The 11,925-nt window shown below is 42.5% G+C and overlaps 1 pseudogene; it reads right to left on the bottom strand.

Moving 5' to 3' along the window:
* Positions 1-7,992: 7,992 nt before the first annotated feature.
* Positions 7,993-8,112, bottom strand: LOC126285601 (5S ribosomal RNA; annotated as a pseudogene).
* Positions 8,113-11,925: the final 3,813 nt, after the last annotated feature.

Raw genomic sequence — 11,925 nt, 5'->3', positions numbered from 1 at the left:
TAAGATGAGTGACAGTGAGTGGGTGGTTGACCCCATGCTGGTGTACCGGGAAGCAGGCGGAGAACTTGTACGCCTGTTGATAAATGTCCGTCGTCGTTTCAGTGAAACATGCGCGAAAGCCGCGCAAAGCTACGGTGGAGAGGTCACCAGAGGTCAAAATATGCGTGTTCGTGACTATAGCAACTTCACTCTGAATTCACGGTCCGCAGAGTCTGAAGTAAATCAGGTGAAGAGCAACAGAATGAAATACGCCGACCTCCGATGGGAATGTAGGACCAAGGAATCTTAAGGACTCTCCTGGGAGTCAGAATTCCACAAAAATTGGTGTTTTGTGCAGACGCTAACCTTCTTGGATGGCCTGGGAGGAGCTAAATAGCAGAAGTTGAGAGGAAGGGATATTTTGTAGGAATTTGTTCACTTCCCAGAGCAGGCATTGGTCGGCGCTGGGAAGTGACACGTAATTAACCTAACTTGCGCTGCAATTGGCGTATGTGATTTTGCTGGAAGGGAAACCGAGGCGAAGAGCGGACTGGCAGAAGTCTCCGTAGAGGTCTTCCGTTCCCAGCTTAACTAGAGTGCGGACGTGGCGTTCTTTACTCAGCTTGCCTGAGAGAGAGTGAGCATCTCTGCAGTTTAGGATTTAGCAAACGGATCGATTGAGCCTGGAGATAGAAAGTTTTGGTTCAGCTATGTACTGAGCAAGATAGCTAGGAGTGAATAGACGAGCGCAGCCTTGCAGCACCATGAGGTCCGCCGACGTTCGCATAACGACGCCGTGCCGCCACGTTGAATTCGGTGATATTGCGCCCGCTCCGGCCACTGATTAATTTGTTGGATCACGTCGGCAAAGTTTCCATGAGGGTTTCATGAGTCGTGTATTGTAGAATTCTTCTCGCACTTCGCATTACGCCTGGGTCAGTTGACAGGAATTATTTTTGATTTATCGCGCTTTACTTCACGCAAACGCAATTTATTACCACTGCCTGTTAGGAGAGTCATGTAATGTGATGATCGAAGGTCGTGAGTTAAAATAAATCTGGGCTAACCAACTGCATCTGTTTTCAGTCTAGTAGTTCAAATCCCATGTCACTTTCTTAATTAAATTTATGTTCAACATTTGCATCTGGTGTTAAATAGCTGAATATAACATCAATGTGCACCCCTTTCTAATTAAAAGGGATCAATTCTGAATCAATTAATGTCAACATTGCCACCGCAGTTCAATCAGGAGTCACAGGGCCTTATTACTTTCTTTGCGTTACCCGACATTGCGGCAGTTTTGCACTCTCTGTTGATCTGTTAGTCAATTACCTTGGGTGAACACACACCAAAACCAGATAAGTGATGGGTGGGGTGTTACAACGTTTTATGTTTCCAAGAAATATTGTTTTGTTTCATGAAGAATGTCGTCTTTTATTTTCAAACAACAGAGATTTCTTCATTACCACCACCATTTTGCTCATGTTGTAGGTATTTACTTCTTTTTGTTTTTGTTCTCTACAAGAATGACATAATTGTTAATTTCAAGAACAGATATAAATAAAATTAAAAAAGTCGGTAGAGCACTTGACCGCGAAGAAGTAGTCCGTAGAGTACTTGCCCATGAGACTAAAAAGAAAAGAGAAAATGAAAAAAATTGGTAAGACGACCGCTCGCGATAAGCAGGAAATCCGGGTTTGAGTCCTGGCCTGGCACAGATTTTGATTGTCATCATTCCATTATACAGATGATGATAGTCCCTCTTCGCAACTGCGAACACGTTTCGTGTATTTCACAGATGATGGTTTCTCTTAACGACTTTAACACTATGAAGTTAACAACCGTCGTCTTTTTAACTAGTAAATAGATTTAGAAGCACTAAGTTCTATCTTCCTTCTTTTAATAAATAGACGAATTTATTCTCTGAGCACTGTAGTGTGCTATTTGGACAAAAAAAAATTTCAGTCTTGGCTATGTTACGATTTTCGGTTTACACTGCTGTGCTTAGTCCATCTTCTGCAAATTCGATCTTGGCTATATCTTTAACGATGTCATCGTCGATGGGCGTTAGGTCTTTCGTTCCAGTTGTAAGTATGCTGTTTAGGTTTTTATGTTGGTAACATCACGTTGCGCTCTGTATGCAAATCATTGACTGTGCTGTGTGCAGTCTGTGTCTAGTTGGCATTGTTGGCATATTCGCTATTGTAGTGTTGTGCTGTTGGATGTAAACAGCGCGTAGCGTTGGGCAGTTGGAGGCGAGCCGCCAGCAGTGGTGGATGTGGGGAGAGAGATGGCGAAGTTTTGAGAGGTTACTATAAGTGGACGATCTGGACGTGTGTCCGCCAGAAAAAGGAAATTTGTGAGGATGGATGTCATGAATTGATAGATATACATATGATGACTTTTGAACGTTATTAAGGTAAATACATTGTTTGTTCTCTATCAAAATCTTTCATTTGCTAACGATGTCTATCAGTAGTTAGTGTCTTCAGTTGTTAGCATCTGTTATTTAGCTGGCAGTATTGGCGCTCGCTGTATTGCAGTAGTTCGCGTGACGAAGATTTTTGTGAGGTAAGTGAGTCATGAAATGTACAGGTTATTGTTAGTCAGGGCCATTCTTTTGTAGGGATGATTGAAAGTCAGATTACGTTGAGCTAAAAATATTGTGTGTCAGTCTAGTGATGATCAGAATAACTAAAGAGAAAACTGTTTGAGTACGTTGAGTTTTGCTCAGCTGTTTGAAAATAACATAAAGGTTCACCAGCACAGTCATTCATAATTTTTCAAGGGGTTTTTCATACAGTGTTCTTGAAGATATGGAATTAATCCTTCCAAAAGTGCACCGTTTGCGCCATTCCAGGTAGGACTTACAGAAGCGATAGAGAAGATCCAACTAAGAGCTGCGCCTTTCGCCTCGCGTTCGTCTAGTTGGCACGAATACGTTACAGAGATGCCCACCAAACTCTTGAGGCGTTGAGGTTTAGTAGTGAAATTTCGAGAGAACACTTTCCTGGAAGAATCGGACAACATAGTTTTCTTCTACGCACATCTCACTAAATGACCGTGACGAGAAAATTCGAGAAATTAGAGCCAATAAGGAGGCTAACCGACAGTCACTCTAGCCACGTGCCATTGTGGGAGTAACAGGGAAGGGGGGGATGAGTTGGTCGTACCAGAACTACACTCCGTCACATACTGTTAGGTTGCTTTCGGATTATGATGTAGATGTAGACTGTATCTGCATTCTACTCCGAAGCCTAACGTCTGTGGAACATGTATTATTCATTTTTTGTAGTTTTCAGTAGGTTCCAGCCAACGACGGTCCGTTTGCGACCATACAACCAACATCGATGATATATTTTATTCGCCGTTTCAGAAAGTTTTATTGTAATTAATTTTACTCACTTTCTGTCTGTCGAGAGTGAACTAGGAAAAACTTACTGTTTAAGAATGGGGTGAGAATAAGGGCTGCTGAGTTTTTGATCCTATTCGTCTCAGTCAGGACTGATTACGGAAAACAATCTAAGCGAACAACACATCGACGTTCGAACTGTCGGTAACACAATCTTGAGAAATAGAATACTAGACCAATTACCAGAAATTTAGTTGTGGAATTTCGGAAATAAACGAAACTATCCACAACCTCGCCCATGTGTCGGTGTGGAATGTATGCGACAAACCACTGTTTGTAATGATTACAGTACTATTCGTAGTCCAATTTGAGGGAATTTATTTCTGAATCTCTGAACCAGTTTACCCATTTCTTGGAAATTATTATGTGGCTGATAGAGACACAGTTGCGTAGACCAGGAAGCACGGCCCAACATGATGTTTTTCCAAAGCTGTTGAAACACACAATAGCATACGCGTTCTCTTCGGAGGTTTTCCGATGCAGTTGCACACCGGATTAGCGTAACATTTATTCGGTAAGCTCCCTGCTTAACATGTCACTCGCAGCCGATTACGAACACTCGGCACATTGTTGCAGGGAGCAAAGCGATAAATGCATCGTTAATTGATGGCATGCAACTGCTCAGTATGAAAATAATGGCACCCCTAATTACACTTAACTCTATGTAACTCTTTTGACAATACAAACCTTAACGAAGCTACAATATGTGATTATTCCGCTTCTGAATAGCATGAAGGCTATCTTTAGACGCACAAATGAACAGTAATAGCTGTGCTAATAATTGTTTTTCTGCTCTTTTATGCTTTATTAGGGAATTACGTGCGCCATTTCTTTCAGTCTGGTTACTGGCCCACAAAAAAAAAAAAAAAAATACTTACGCTTCTTCGATATTGATGTCTCACATTAGGCTAAATTTGACTTGCAGCGTGTACACAAGCTAACGATACTGTAATCCCTGTAACCTCACAGTACACACCATGACCGCCGGTCGTGGTCTTCCGGTCGCGTACTCGGTTCCCGAGCCTGGGGTCCCGGGTTCGATTCCAAGAGGGGTCTGGGTTTTCACCTCCCTCGAGATAACTGAGTGTTTGTGTTGTCCTCATCGTTTCATCATCATTCATGAATGTCGCTAGATTGGACTGACAAAAGGTTAGGAATTTGTACGGGCGCTGATAACCGCGTAATTGAGCGCCCCACAATCCGAATCGCCATCATCATGATATCTCATCCAGTAAGAGAATCAGTCTGTCAACTAATTTATGAATGATCCGATACAAAACCTTCAGAAATTGCAACAACAGTTCTCATGTTATTTACAAGACCCTATTAAAGAGAAAAGGCGGAAGTTAGTCTATACGATACGGTTAGTAATAAAAAATGATACGGTATTCCGATCGTTAGCAGAAGGCGCACATTCTTGGGAAAGAATTAAAATCCTCAAAGAGAGCCATAAGTTTCTAAACAGTAGTAATACGTTTATTAAACATAGCTAGCGCACGTAACTACCAAACTTTTAGAAGTAAGTTTGTGTACAGCGTAACTGAAGACTTCATGTCTCGAAGAAACCTAAACCACTGTCAATTCAGCGGCAAGAAGCAATGCTTGATACCCAAAAGCAAGTCATTACGGTGAATTTTGTTCACTGTATCATGTGCAAGAACTACGGAAAAGTGTGTGTAGATCAATCATGTCGAGCCACGGCATGTAAGTAGTCTGAATGTAAGAGAAGCTGGACGACATAACAATGTAATTCAAGTTTTCTTGGGCATATTTTCATGGACATCGCAAAAATACTGCACAATGTGACATACCAGATACAGTGGGAAAAATCAGAAGGGTGACATACTGAGAATATTAGAAAGTATGAATCATATTGCACAGAATATTAGCTTACTTTTAGACGATGACACTTTTCCCTGTTTCCTGTGTGTATTTAAGACTCCTTTGCGCACATATGAGAAAGGTAAATAATTATAGGAATCAAAAGTCTTGTGAAAAAATCACAACTGATTTTTTATATCAATCTGCAGTTGTTACTGTCATTTATAAGCTGAGGATTTCATTGATTCTATCTTGTATTCAAGAAAGTTAACATGTAAATATGTTTGGTTGTCAGCAGGTGAAGAGTAACTGCTCCTTGGAAATGGCAGAGGTTACTGTTTCACTAATGCTGATGGCCATTAGAAGACAGGAAACGTGCCGATGAGTAGTAGCCAGTTGTCAGTTATTTCGATAATTCTATCGACTGTCACTTGAGGTTATGTCAGCATTGGCGGAAATTGATGTACCAACGACGAGAGATGTTTCCCCTCCAAGTTAGTTATTGTGATGATATGTGACAGGAATTAACTTTAATATCCTCCCTCACAGGAGCCATGGGTAAATACCTTTTAAATATTAGCTGTTATTACTACTGGAGGATGATTTTGTGGTGATACAGGGCATGTTATAAGGGGCGATCAACATGTTTTTGTTATAAGTCCGTACAGTTCAGAATCAATATACCAATGAGGTAAAATCGTCGTGGGGATTTAGACAATCTCTCCACGGAGCCTCAGCTTGAAGATACTCGTTTGGCAAAACACCGCGTCCTGCTGCATGAAGAAGTCCGTAACTGCTTATTGCACATGCTCGTCCTGCAAGTGTTGTCGACGTTTCAAGGTATTTTCAAGGGACCGAAAGCGTAATAACCACATGGAGAGGAATACCATACGACGGCTGCTCGAGCGTCTCCCACGTAACTTCTGATATCCCACATGTCGATGGCCGTCCTGTGTCCATCGCGACCAGCGTGGAACTTGGCACACCATTCAACTACAGTGGTTTTGGATATAAATGCTGCCCCGTAACATTCTTCACTCTCCGTTGGATGTCTATCGCTGTTTGTCCTTCGGCAGCCAAGAAAAGAATTACATTACGTTGGTCCTGTTTGGGCACATCTGCTAATAACGTCGCCATAGTTCACGGTCCGCATTTACAGCACGCACGTCGAAAGGACACGAGTACCACACTAATCCCTTATCTACAGGCCGATGCTTATGTACCAGCACTGGGGTCGTTCTACACTGCATAAACGCTGCAGGCACTCCTTCGAATGGAAACATTTTGATCGCCCTTTATATCTGAGTGTTGCAAAGCTATTTGCATTCACTTCATGGTCGCGTTTCAGGCCCTTCCAACTTCCTGAATGAATCGATAGATGTAAACTGAAGCCTACCCAGGATACTGAAAGTCATTAAATAATGCGCATAGTTTCATTATTTTTGAAATTTCTTCTGAATGGAAATGGAAAAAAAACTATATGAGTTGTGGCAAAAATGCTGTAAAATATGTTGAACTTCTGCAAATACTTGAATTGTTTCTAATACGAAAAATTCAGCAATAACTAATTTGAGAACTCATGATCAAGTGTTATGGTTTGTATCAAGCAAACACTTAGTATTCGAATAGGATTGTACAAAGAGAAGTATATATACAACTGAAAACATCAACTGTGGTCTTCGGAGGTGGAGCTAAGCTACGAAACGTCTCGTCAACGTAAAAGCTATAACGCTTAGGAATACAGGCGGTTTATTGTAAGGGCCATTTTCTCTTTATCTTTATCTCATACCGTATGTTACACTTCTTGGAAAGTTCTTCAGCGAATCAGCTATTAGCACCTGATAATACCTATTTAAGATCTCCGTAGTAAATTTATTTTTCTCTAGATGTCCAGTTTTTTAGAATCTTCCGCGCTGTTGTAAAATTGTATTTGTTCATGGATAATGGTGATAGGTCAACAAACCTTCGTTAGTTCTCGATTCAATTATACTAGCTCGACAGTGCGACACTTTGACAGATCTGGCGTATAAGAGCGTAGGCTTTCACGCATGAGTCCATTTCAACAAAATTCGTCTGGGCTTGTGACAGCGTTATGGTGCGATAAAATCATTTTAAGGGTGAATGGATGTAGTGAGAAAAGTATAAGGGAAAGATCTACAGAATCTCGCAGTATAAGTTGTCAGTCACTGTAGGTTCCAAGCCGGCCGGCCAACTCTACCAGTGGAGCTGCCCCACCGCACGTCGTAAAACCAACTCTGTAGACAATAGGAAATAGTAAAAGGTTTCTAGCGCCGTCAGCTACGTCACAATGGCAGCTTCCACAGTATTCATCGATGACAACCAATAAAAACTGATATCAAATATTCCTAGTGATAAAAACCTCAAGACTGTCTCTCGAGCCTCTCGTCTAATAAATACACAGCATGCAAGAACCACTTTTCATTAGAGCTGAAGAGATAAGGACGGAATACCATGTACATACCAAAGGAAGCCACGACAGACTAAAACTACCAATCTGCCGAACATGGGAGTTAAATCTCACGAGCGCCTTCATATACACTGACTTAAATTAGTTCTTTTCGAACAGACCATGAAGGCCCAACGGCACCGACCGGCCGCCGTGTCATCCTCAGACAATAGGCGTCACTGGATGCGGATAGGGAGCACATGTGGTCAGCACACTGCTCTCCCGGCCGTATGTCAGTTTCTGAGACCGGATCCGCTACTTCTCAATCAAATAGTTTCTCAGTTTACCACACAAGGGCTGAGTGCAACCCGCTTGCCAACAGCCCTCGGCAGACCGTTGGCAGTCACTCATGTAAGTGCTAGCCCAGCCCGACAGCGCTTAACTTCGGTGATCTGATGGGAACCAGTGTTACCACTGCGGCATGGCCGTTGGCATTCTTGTACACTATCCGATCAAAAACATCAGGACAATCGTATTTAATTCGTAGATGATTACTACATGACAAAAGATGTGAACTAGTGAGTATAAAAGGAGTCTGGGGAAAGAGGGGGAGGGGGTTGTATTGAGTTGTCGGTAGAGAAGCAGTATGAACAGAATGGGTCGGTGACGAGAGTTCAGTGACTTCAAACGTGGACTAGTCATTGGATGTGACATGAGTAGTGAACTCATCGAAGACATTTCAACTTTCTAAAGGTACTCATCTCGACTGTTGGTGACGCGGCTGTGTAGTGTAAACGTGGAGGAACAACTGTAGCTAAACCAATATCAAACAGACCTTATGTCCCGATGGAAGGGACCGTCCAGCATTACATAGGGTAATCAAATGACATCAACGTAAGCAATTATTCGTGAGCCCAGTCTCCTACCAGCAGTCCAGTTAGCACAACAACTCTCTGTAGGCAGTAAAAGAATCCACACATTTTTGTAGTCAAGATAAAAGCGACGTTTGAGATGGTGTAAAGAGCGATGCGTAACTGGAAACGGGTGATTTGGAGTAATGAGTATACCCTGTAGCAATCCGATGGAGGGGTTTGGGTTTCACGTATTCCTTAAGAATGTTACATGCCAAGATGTGTATTACTAACAGTGAAGTACGAAAGAGGTGGTGTTATTGTATGGGGCCGTCTCTCGTCGGAATTTTGTGGTCCGATTATTGCGGTTAAGTGAACCCTAAGTTTGGAAGGGCATAACCACGTTTTACAGCACTGTGGATTGCTTACAAGAGAGAAACATTTTGGAGACAAGGACTGCTTGTATCAGCTTGATAATGCCCCCTCTCATTGAGCGGTATCCTTGAGGCAATGATTTGTGGACCACAACATTATTGAAATGAACTGCTCTTCCAAGAGTGCCGACCTGAAGCCAATGGAGCTCCTTTTGGATGTGCTAGAAGATCGACTTCACTCGAGGCCCCAGCTTCATAACTCACTACCTTTTCTAATTTCCGGTCTTGAGGAGGGTGGGCTGCCCTTCCTCCACAGATTTTCAGACACTTCACGAAAAGTGTCCCTAGCATTGTTGAAGCCACAGTAAAGGCGAAATGTGGACTCATTCAATATTAATGTTCGCTAATAGCTGTCCTGATAATTTCGATCAGATAATATATGTAGATCCGCCATCTTTATCTTTGGCAATATATCATGAAGTTCCACTCCTCCCAAACGTTATCCATCCTTCCAAATCCTCGAACGACATACACTCCACACCGTTTTCTGTATATGGCTAGCTTTCCCCACTTGTATCAGCTCGTAAAATTCCCACATCTTCCCAGAAAACGAGTACTTTCGTCCCTCGACACCTCCCGTAGACGTGAGTCCGAGCACCCTACATTCTACCCCATTATTTGGAACCCAGGACTTTTGACGTTGCACTATCAACACTTCCCACCCTCCCTTCATATTCAAACTCTCCATGGTCTTTCGCAGCGCTATTTTAGTCGACTTCCTCTTCCATACCATGTTCCTCTCAACCATAACGTGCCTTGTACCTACCAAATACGACACTAACAGACCCATTCCTTGTTCAATGGACTTACAACTCATCTCCTAACACCTGCTTCCCATATGTCACTTCTTTTCACACATACAACTCACATCTTTTTTATAAAATTTCCTTTCCAGAACTTCCCGCATCGCAATCCTTACTCAGAACTACCAACACTATCATCACATCACCTTCATAATAATAAATTGTACACCACCACCATCCTCTTGCCATAAAACTCATCACCTATTTCAAACTTTTAAATTTTATTTATATTAAACTATAAAAATATGTAGTCAGAAGGGTGAAAGTGGAAATTTTACCGTTCTGAGCCCTGCCCGGTAGGGTGAATGTAGATAACATCTAAATAAAAACAAAACACAATAACAACCTTTGTAAAGACTGTTCTCAAGAGTATCCCAAACGTCGACAGTTTTATCATGTCTTGACGCTCTCACATACTCAGAGAAATTTATTAGAAAGAACTGATATGTAGTATATTCTTCTAGTCTGTACCTCCTGGCTCGACATAATGGACAATCGATGCTGTGCTAAAGCTGAGACCCAGGACTCGTGTCGGGAAGTATCATTTTTCACACGTTCCATTCCATTGGTATACTCCCGTGAAATTAGCTCTTGACAAGAAGGAAACTGATATCTTTCTGTAGGCTTCTCCACGTCACAGCAGACGTCTGCACTACTCATACAATGTATTGTCCAGAGCTTAGGCTCGCATCGATTGAACACTGAGAGTACGAAAGTTATGTGTTCATCAGCACTCCCAACTCGTCAATAGTTTTGCTTTCGGTAAATCACGAACTGGTCTTTGATTCAATTTGCAATGACATTCTGACACTAGTATCGATATTCAGAGAAGGTTCTTTGACTTGTGACTCTGAGACGTTGTGTCTGGAGGTTTCCACGCGCTCCCAATCACACGGCTAGCGGTTAGTTGGCACATGTTCATGTATAGGCTTAGAACACTCTTGTCTGCGGGAGTCTTGTGACGAAAAGACGCAGGCTGGAGGCGACATGAGTAGTCACCAGAATTAGTGATATCTTCAATTTATTGGAAACAGTTACTAATCGGAGAGATGCTGCACTGAACTCATTCGCGTGGTCTTCGTATTGAACTTTTTATTTTTCATTAATTTCTGATAGGAAACTTGTGACGGTTTGCGAAGACGAGCTGTTAGGAGCGTGTCGTTGTAAAAGTTCACATTCTTTTTGTTTCTCGCGAACTCGAAGCTGGTTACGGGATCATGCTCAACAATTTCTCTAAGCACTATGAGACTTAACATCTTACTTCATCATTTCCCTAGACTTAGAACTACGTAAACCTAACTAACCTAAGGACATCACACACATCCATGCCCGAGACAGGATTCGAGCCTGCGACCGTAGCAGCAGAGCGGTTCCTGGCTGAAGCGCCTAGAACCGCTCGGTCAGAACGGCCGGCACACCCTGTATTGTTGATGAATTGATAACTGAAGTCTCTGTCATCTTGATGGGTCAACAGCCATGCTGCGGTTGATGCACAGGTTCCCGAAGGGAGGGGGAGGGGGCGGTGTGCTAAGCCCTTGCCCTTCCGTTTACGGTGTTATGACGTCAGTTGACTGAAGATGACACAGCGATCGATCAGTACCGAGGGCTTACGAGGTCCTTCGGACAGACAGAAAATATATTTCGCTGGAAGACCTACACATAAATTTGAATCTGTGTGATTACTGAAATTCTCGACATACATCTCACTTGTATCTTGGAAGGCTAGCGCCTCATGTCCTTATCTTACTTAACGTGAAATCAATATAGATCAATTAATTACATACTTTGCTGTTACTCATCTCTACTTCCCCAAGTTATATATGAATATTTCTTGTGCAGCCTTTGTCTGGCGCCATTGGTCTTATGGATGCATCATTTATTTCACGGGCGGTTCCTGTCAAGACCCGAAAACATGCTTTTCGGGAACCAAAAAATGGTTCAAATGGCTCTGAGCACTATGGAACTTAACATCTGAGGTCATCAGTCCCCTAGAACTTAGAACTACTTGAACCTAACTAACCTGAGGACATCACACACGTCAATGCCCGAGGTAGGATTCAAACCTGCGATCGTAGCGGTCGCACGGTTCCAGACTGTAGCGCCTAGAACCGCTCGGCCACTCCGGCCGGCTCAGGAATCAAAACCGAGCCGCGGAATCCTCGACAGCTATACACAGCATATGTTTGAAATTATTTCAATTGATTTCTAAGATCCAGAT

The sequence above is a fragment of the Schistocerca gregaria genome, chromosome 8 (genome assembly GCF_023897955.1).
Source record: "Schistocerca gregaria isolate iqSchGreg1 chromosome 8, iqSchGreg1.2, whole genome shotgun sequence".
Taxonomy (NCBI): Eukaryota; Metazoa; Arthropoda; class Insecta; order Orthoptera; family Acrididae; genus Schistocerca; species Schistocerca gregaria.
Note: the sequence above shows the minus strand (reverse complement) of the source record. Positions and strands in the feature narration are given on the sequence as shown.